Below are 9,136 nucleotides of genomic sequence, written 5' to 3' on the forward strand. Positions count from 1 at the left end.
TATAAAGAAGGCTTATTTCTCATGTTTTATTTACTTTGTACATCTGTTTAAAAAATCAATTTATGCTTAAAACGCATGCTTTTTTTTTTTTTACTAGGAAACGTATTTAAACATTCTTTTGGAAGTGAAGTAAGATGGTAAATAGTACTATTAAGTCAGCGACATTTAAAATTACTATGATATATATGACAGGAAAAATTGTAGGATTCGGTTACGCAAACTGCCACAGCACGACGAAAGTCTAGAGACAGATGAGATGGCTGCCTGGTCGTGCGGTTTGCGCGCTGGACTGTCGTTCGGATTTATCGACGGTCGAGGGTTCAAACCCTGCCCGCTCCCATCCCCCGTCGTCCTGCGGGAGGTTTGGACTAGGAAGTAAACTATCTTCAACTCTGAAGGAACATCCGAAACATGTAAAACATTTAACAAACATGAAAGCTAAACATTTTAAAAAATCGAGACAGTATAGTGACATAGAAGGTACTTGTAAGGAATAGTAGCCTACCTTTTAATGGTCCGGCATGCTGCACTTTTAGGAGGACGGCATCACTGGTCCCCTTCCAACCCCTAAATCTCTCACATGTGGCTCCAAGCGCCATGCCCTGGAAAACCGCTTCAGATGGCGGACTAAACCATGTGAGGGGATGGTGATAATAGGGCACCACTGGGCGAAAGGACTTCTAGACTAAGGTCACCGGCCAGGGCGGAAGAGTCCCAGGATGGACTACATGGTCCACATGTTCAGGACCTGGGCGAACCACCAAATTAGAGGTACTCGACTGTGGTCAAGCATGGAGAGGAATGGGCGCCGCCACGCAAGTATCGAGACCTTGTTACACGAAATGAAATCATGACCGTAAATAAATCCATACCGGCTCGGCCGTCGCCTGGGTTACAGACAACGGCGAAGGTGGAAAGTATATTACTGGTCGATGCAGAAAATAAAATAAATGCCAGAAATAAAATCAGACTAGGAACATGGAATGTGAAATCACTAAGAGACGAAGGAAACGTTGGAAAGCTCACACATGAACTTAACCAACTCCGTTTTACTAACTTGCGCTTCGCGGGTGACATTGATGGCCTAACAGGGACAGATGCGCATAGACAAGACTTCTGCAGCATATGGTATGCAAAAAGATGCCGAAAAAAAAAACATATCATGACCTATAGCCAACAGGGCTTTAATGGCTCATCAGTATTGGTGGGGAAAAGTGTAATAGACTAAAACACCACGAGCTTCAACAAACACAATGATTTTATCAGTCTCTATTTATGTTCTTTACTCCAGCCACTTGTTCTCTCTCACTTCCTTTTACACACAGTCCTGACACACTGCTGTCCACTCAACCATGTACATTCAAGGTCCACTGGTCATTTCATACACAGGCACACACACTGCACTACCAGCCAATCAAAACACATACACTTACTATCACAAAAAGCTGACTAAAGTCAGTAGTTTCAAATACCTATTATCTCAGATGAGGGAACGAAACCTGAACTTCTGACCCGGTTTGCACAGTCCTCAAAACTTAAAATAAGATGGAAATCAGACTGATGCGCGCCCTCGGCACCAAAATCAGACTGATGCGCGCCCTCGGCACCAAAATCAGACTGATGCGCGCCCTCGGCACCAAAATCAGACTGATGCGCGCCCTCGGCACCAAAATCAGACTGATGCGCGCCCTCGGCACCAAAATCAGACTGATGCGCGCCCTCGGCACCAAAATCAGACTGATGCGCGCCCTCGGCACCAAAATCAGACTGATGCGCGCCCTCGGCACCAAAATCAGACCTATGCGCGCCCTCGGCACCAAAATCAGACTGATGCGCGCCCTCGGCACCAAAATCAGACTGATGCGCGCCCTCGGCACCAAAATCAGACTGATGCGCTCCCTCGGCACCAAAATCAGACTGATGCGCGCCCTCGGCACCAAAATCAGACTGATGCGCTGCCTCGGCACCAAAATCAGACTGATGCGCTGCCTCGGCACCAAAATCAGACTGATGCGCTGCCTCGGCACCAAAATCAGACTGATGCGCTGCCTCGGCACCAAAATCAGACTGATGCGCTGCCTCGGCACCAAAATCAGACTGATGCGCTGCCTCGGCACCAAAATCAGACTGATGCGCTGCCTCGGCACCAAAATCAGACTGATGCGCTGCCTCGGCACCAAAATCAGACTGATGCGCTGCCTCGGCACCAAAATCAGACTGATGCGCTGCCTCGGCACCAAAATCAGACTGATGCGCTCCCTCGGCACCAAAATCAGACTGATGCGCTGCCTCGGCACCAAAATCAGACTGATGCGCTGCCTCGGCACCAAAATCAGACTGATGCGCTGCCTCGGCACCAAAATCAGACTGATGCGCTGCCTCGGCACCAAAATCAGACTGATGCGCTGCCTCGGCACCAAAATCAGACTGATGCGCTGCCTCGGCACCAAAATCAGACTGATGCGCGCCCTCGGCACCAAAATCAGACTGATGCGCTCCCTGGTCATGGCTACATTTTTATATGTTTGTGAGTCTTGGACGCTGATTGCAGAGCTAGAGAGGAGAATCATAGCAATGGCATTGAGATGCTACGGAAGGATCCTTGGTATCACTTTTAAAGACCGCATCACAAACCAAGAGATTAGAGACAGTGTTGCTGCAGCAATTTGACCCTATGACGACCTGCTAACTATTGTAAAAAAACGCAAGCTAAAAATCTATGTTCAAATTACAAGATCTTCGGGGCTCACAAAGACCTTCCTTCAGGGAACAGTACCAGGAAAAAGAAGAGGCAGACAAAGAAAGCGATGGGAGGACAACATAAAAGAATGGACAGGCCTGCCATTGAAAGAAGTTCTAACTAAGGCAAAAGACAGAGAGGAATGGAGAAAGACGGTCGACAAATCTTGCATGGAGCCCCAACGGTCCAACAGACTAATGGATAGTAAAGATAAAGGTTTAAAAAAATGTTAAAAGTATTCCCTTAAAAATGCAAATAAGCCATTACACATGTGATGTGAGACCAAATGAAAATCCATAGCCGAGGACAGAATGTAGACGGCGAAAAAAATATCTAAATCCACCACCTGCAGAAAATGGTTATGTCTGCTTTACGTGTTGCTAATTATGTAGGTAGCAGCAGGGGCTGCATAGCCACTTGAAATACTGCATTCCTCATTAATCTTCGGACTCGCCTTATTATTATGACTGGAATAGATGCTAATGGTTTACTTTCATTATAACTAGAAACTTCTCTAACGCTAGTCAATGTATCAAACAAGTGACATCTAAAAAGAAAAATAGAATATATAAAATGATGTTTCATCCTGATGAATTTTCACTGAGCGATTATCTTATTTTAATAACTAATTAAATTTTAGATTTAAAAAAAATACGCCATATTTCTAATCTTATTTCTGCCCGAGGTCCCGTTTGGGCGTTAGTGCATCAAGAAGCTTCCTCTTGGCGTCTCGGTACAGGTCTAATCTCTCCAATAGTCCCTATGCTTTGCCGATCTGCTCCATATTGTAGTATTATATAGTTCGTCCATCGTGGTTCGATGATGACCACTTTGTCATCCAGGGGGCTGAGGGCTTTGCACTGGGGGTTTTGTGCCTCCTCATGTGGCTGGTGAGACCTATGTGAGCCCGGAAAGTTCGGCCGCACACTGGGCAGGTTATTCCAGCTGGAGCTAGTATCGTTTGTCTTGCTTTTCTTTTCTGGCATTTTTCTTCTGCCTGCGTTGTTCTTTTTTCCTCAGCAACCTGTGCGCCAGTTTTCACAGCGTGACGCCATGATGCTCTGTCGTGTGCCTCTGTCTCCCGGGTGCCAGGGTCTATGCTGAGTGCCTTCAGAGAAGCTTTGAGGGTGTCCCTGAAGCGCTTTCTTTGCCCACCTTGCGAGCGCTTTCCTTTGCTTAGTTGGCCATACAAGAGTCGTTTAGAGATGCGGTGGTCTTCCATTCTGCATACGTGACCTGCCCATCGCAGCTGGGACTACATCACGATTGTGTGGATGCTTTGCAGACACGCTCTTCGAAGGACTTCTGTATCTGGTATTTTGTCTTGCCATTTGACATTTAACAATGGTGTTAAATAGCCTGATTTTGGTGATGGTGCTTATTTACCTGAATCCCCAGGTATTCTTCTGCCAATTCCTCTTATCAGCTTGCAAATTCTTCATGGATGGATAGGTGAACATTGATCTCGAAATAGGCGAAAAACGATTTTCCAAGAAAATTTGACAGTTTTTGTATTTCGTTGGAAAAAAAATCATTTTCTATTTCACCCCATTGGAAATATTTTAGTTTGACCGTTATTACTATGTAAAATATTATCTTTAAATCTTTGAAAAGACATGTCAGTGAGTTTTCTCGCATATAGGACCTATTCATCAGATAAAATATGTATAATATTATTACGTATTAAAACTACCAGTGGAATCCGGCTACGATCGTTGATGGCTTTATTTTGATAATTATGGTCAAAACACACTTTTCTTTGTTATTATTGTAATATATAGGCCACATCTTAACGATCAACATAATATACTTTTTAAGCCCGTGAATTAGTGTCTCTGTTACAATGAAAATTCACGGACTGCTCACTCGAACTTTCTCTCTTTCTCTCTTTCTTTGTTCGCTCTCTGAAACCTCTATTTTGCTTTGTTTATATACCTGTGAATCGTAATTTCTTCAACACAGACTTTGGACTTGATGCGTTGTCAACTGAATGCCAGACAACTCATGCCATGCTTGTCAGCTAGCTGTTCCACAACCCTTATAACACACTTAACTGATTCTACTCTCGACACAAATTCAACTTTCTACGTTGGCTAGCCCCCCCCCTCCCTTCCTCGGTTCTGTTATTTAGTCATACTCTTCAGCTTTTACCACTCTCTCTTATGTTTCTATGTTCAACACGGTGGCGAATAGACTTGTATTCTTTCTACACACGGGGTTGCAACTGACACTTTAATTAATTTGATTATCCCTCTTGGCCACACCTACATTGTATCTCTAGCAGTAACTCTTGTTGCCTCCCTTACTTATTATTTTTATTGAGACGGTTGCCTTTCTTGCTATTCTTTTATAGTGATGCTATTTTCAAACTCATTTCGCTATTTTAATTTATTATCATCTTTACTGTTTGTAATCACAAGCTATCGTATCAATATGACGAATGCACCTTAATCGAGGGCATACATAAGATACATGAGAGACGCGTTCTAACTTGTCTGTTTACATGCTACGTAATACTACTGCTATTACGAGAACACACATGCATATTACTTGGTTCTACTGATACTACGGGCACACATACGATTGCCACTTACTACTTGCTATTTATACTACTACTGCCCACTGTCACAGTCCAGTTTTAGAACCTCTGTGACATGAAGTGACACTCAGTCACCTATTGTAATATTCCGTGCGGGCAAGCACGAGGTTATGTGAATAAGTTAAAGGACTCTGAAATAAGGGTCAATGTTAGGCAGTTAGTGAAGAACTCCAGCAGAGAGTGGATGTACGATTTTCTCTGTCTGTAATGTGTACCTTAATGAATTTGATCTAATGTTAACTTGAGAGATTTCTTCGGACTTATATTGTGAACATTTCATTGATATGATTACTTATTCTACATGGCATGAGCAGCCAGTATTTATTGGTTTATATTTTATGATGGCTGAAGTCGCCAATATCTTTTGTAATTTATCTTATATGTAATAAATTTCATGTCTGCTACCAGTGTGTTTATCAGTAATTCTAAATGTCGTCGTTGGAGACTTTAGTATACTAGTGTTGTTGCGCACTTGCAAATCTAGTGTGTTTAATAAAGTACATCGTTAAGAAGAGCATTATAGCCGTACCAGAAGAGGTACCACAACATACACGGACACGTTCACGTCGTCACGCCTACAACTAAAACTAGGCAGCGACACCCACGGTAGACCGTTTCTATCTGCAGCACTTATCGGGTGGAACAATATGCACGTTGCAACTGGGTTTGCGTAGTCATGTGAAACACTGCAATCCTGGGAATCGAAAACAGCAACAACATCAAATAGGACCTTCAGATAAGCTCAATCGAAGACAAAGTCACACACAATGTCTCTCATTACAAAATGTGCTAAGAGTGATGATCAAACATTCCTCCCAATTTTTCTCATTGTCTGTTTGTTGCTTGCCTGTTTCCGGTATATCTGTGGTGACTCCGCTCATTGCGCACTCAATCATCCTCTTAGACCAGTGTTTCCCAAACGTTTGACCTATGTGTACCCCTTTTATCATTTTCGTAATTCTGAGTACACGTCGCACCCACCCACACCCCCTTCCCCAGGGTCTTACTGTACCCCCACTTTGGGAAACACTGTCCTAGACACAAACCAAGCCACACATGCACGCATTACTCGCTGGTCGTCTAACTACTTGTATAATAATAATGGGAAAGGCTTCGGGAGTCAACCTGAGAAAAAATCAGGAGCCGGCGGCTGTTAGGCAGGTTCTAGAACTCAGGGCTACTCCATCGAAGAGACTATGACGCCGCTGACAACAAACTATAATATAGATGCCGCTCCTTTCAATACATCAGCTGCATGGAGAGGGTGAGCTAATGTGTGTCAGACATCGTTCTAACCACAGCGAATGCCATAAGATGAACCATAGTCGTTTCGCGAATGAAGAGAGTCTAAACATACAACACAATACATATTGTAATAATTTACCAGCAAATTAAAATATTACAATGCCTAATAGTACTAATTATTATTATTATAAAAATAATAAGGCGTGTCTTCTTCTTTCTTCTTCTTCGCTTTCATTTTTACTTGTCGGAGGGTTCAGATCAGTAATCCTATATATGAGCTCATCTGCGCAGTTCAGGCAGTTCTACGTTGGCTTTAGTTTTTGTGTTGGGGCCAAAGTCTTGTTCTGGCCTCTTGATATAGTATGCAGCTTTGAAGTACATGGTCTGCATTCTCTGGTGATGCATTCTTCGAGTCATAACATTATTGAGGAATGCAGTATTTCCCGTGTTTTTGCAGCCCGAGCTGCTTGCTACCTACATATTTTGCCACATCCAGCGCAGACATAACCATTTTCCGCCAGTGTTCGATTTATATATTCTTTTTGCCGTCTACGTCTGTCCTCGGCGGCAGATTTTCTTTTGTTTTGTTTTACATGTTTCGGATGTTCCTTCAGAGTTGAAGTTAGTTTACTTCCTAGTCCTAGGATGATAGCGGGCAGAGTTTGAACCCTCGACCGTCGATAAATCCGAACGACAGTCCAGCGCGCAAACCGCACGACCAGGCAGGTCTCTGATGTGTATCCCACAGTCTTTGTAAGTGACCCTAGCTGTCTCGTTCTGAAACCGCGTGAAGCTACATGCTTTCTTCTATGTCTGTTAAAGCAATTTGATTAATAGGACTGTTAATTATACTAACCTATCTAAACAGGGAATATTTAATCATTTGCTGAGAAAAGAATAATTGGCCTATTACAGTGATGCCCAACATTACTCGTCCTGCGGGCCATTTTAATTTCCAACACTCGTGTCGCGGGCAACATCAACGAAAAGATACAAACACGAAATGAAACTAACCTGAAACTATTTGATTAGAAACCAGTGGATCTAGTACCCGTAGGTAAACAATCTTTTATTCACGTCTCAAATCAAGAATGCCGCCATATTTGTTTCATAATGCCGTTTATATGTTGTTGTTGTTGTTTTTATAAACAACTCCATTTTCTTTATAAACAAACATGTTGGTTTATCATGTTCTACAAGTAATGATCCGTTCACTTTTCCTAGTAGATTCTCCATTCAGAAATGTTAAAGGTCATGGGACCAATCCATTCGAGAACAAATGAGGGGGCTAATGTAGGTAAAGATACATTTTTCAACCTATTTTTTTTTTGGGAGAAAAAAAAAGGGGGGGGGATTTTCTATACTTTGTGACGACGTATCGGTGGGCCGGATGGAACCACTTCTCGGGCCGGATCTGGCCCGCGGGCCGTATTTTAGCCATCACTGGCGTATTAGATTTATAATTGACATCAATTTGTTAACGAGGTGACAATAAATTCTAATAATGGTCAAATTCAATTGAAACCTATATCGAGAGGGAGGTTTGTACATAAAGCTGAAGCAAGTCACCAATAAAAAAAAAGGTTCCACTTTCAGACCTTGTGGTCTATAGGGTCTCCAAAGTTCATCTGATTCTGTGGATTACGGTTAACGAGGGTGTCATGTGGCCAGCACAACGACCAACTGCCTCAGAGGCAGCCGAAGATCATGAAATTAAAAATCCCAGTCTTCACCAGGATTCGAACCCCGGACCCCGGTTCGGTAGCCAAGCGCTTTACTGCTCAGCCACCGCGCCTCCTAGTTACCAGGGTTTAAAATAATTTCAATTAAAGATAATAAAATTAATAATTTTTGTGTCTCTAACGTTGGCCTATATATTTTGACTTCAAATGTTTAATTTTTTCAATAGTAAGAAACCATTTATATAGCAACTTAGTTTTAAAAATTTCAAACTGGCCTATGTAACATTTTTGCATAATTTTTACTATAGTGTACTTAGTGTCAGAGGTGTAACTGAGTGACAAGAGTCGCTTAACTTCCTACCAAGAGGGGTCGAGTTCCAGTTGTCGGGTAGATTTGTGTTTCCTTAGCGCCTAAAAGTTATATACAGTTATAAACAGTTGTATACAGAGTTATAAACAGTTGTATACATAGTTATAAACGGAGTTATAAACAGAGTTTTATACAGAGTTATAAACAATTTTATACAGAGTTATAAACAATTTTATACAGAGTTATAAACAGAGATATAAACAGAGATAAACAGAGTTATAAACAGAGATAAAAAGTTATAAACAGAGTTTTATACAGAGTTATAAACAGATGTATACATAGTTATAAACAGAGTTATAAATAGAGTTATAAACAGAGTTATAAATAGAGTTATAAACAGAGTTATAAACAGAGTTATAAACGGAGTTATAAACAGAGTTTTATACAGAGTTATGAACAGTTGAAACAGAGTTATAAACAGAGTTATAAACAGAGGTATATACGGAGTTATATACAGAGTTACAAACAGAGTTTTATACAGAGTGATATATATGGTTATA

This window comes from Biomphalaria glabrata, chromosome 17 (genome assembly GCF_947242115.1).
Source record: "Biomphalaria glabrata chromosome 17, xgBioGlab47.1, whole genome shotgun sequence".
NCBI classification, from domain to species: domain Eukaryota; kingdom Metazoa; phylum Mollusca; class Gastropoda; family Planorbidae; genus Biomphalaria; species Biomphalaria glabrata.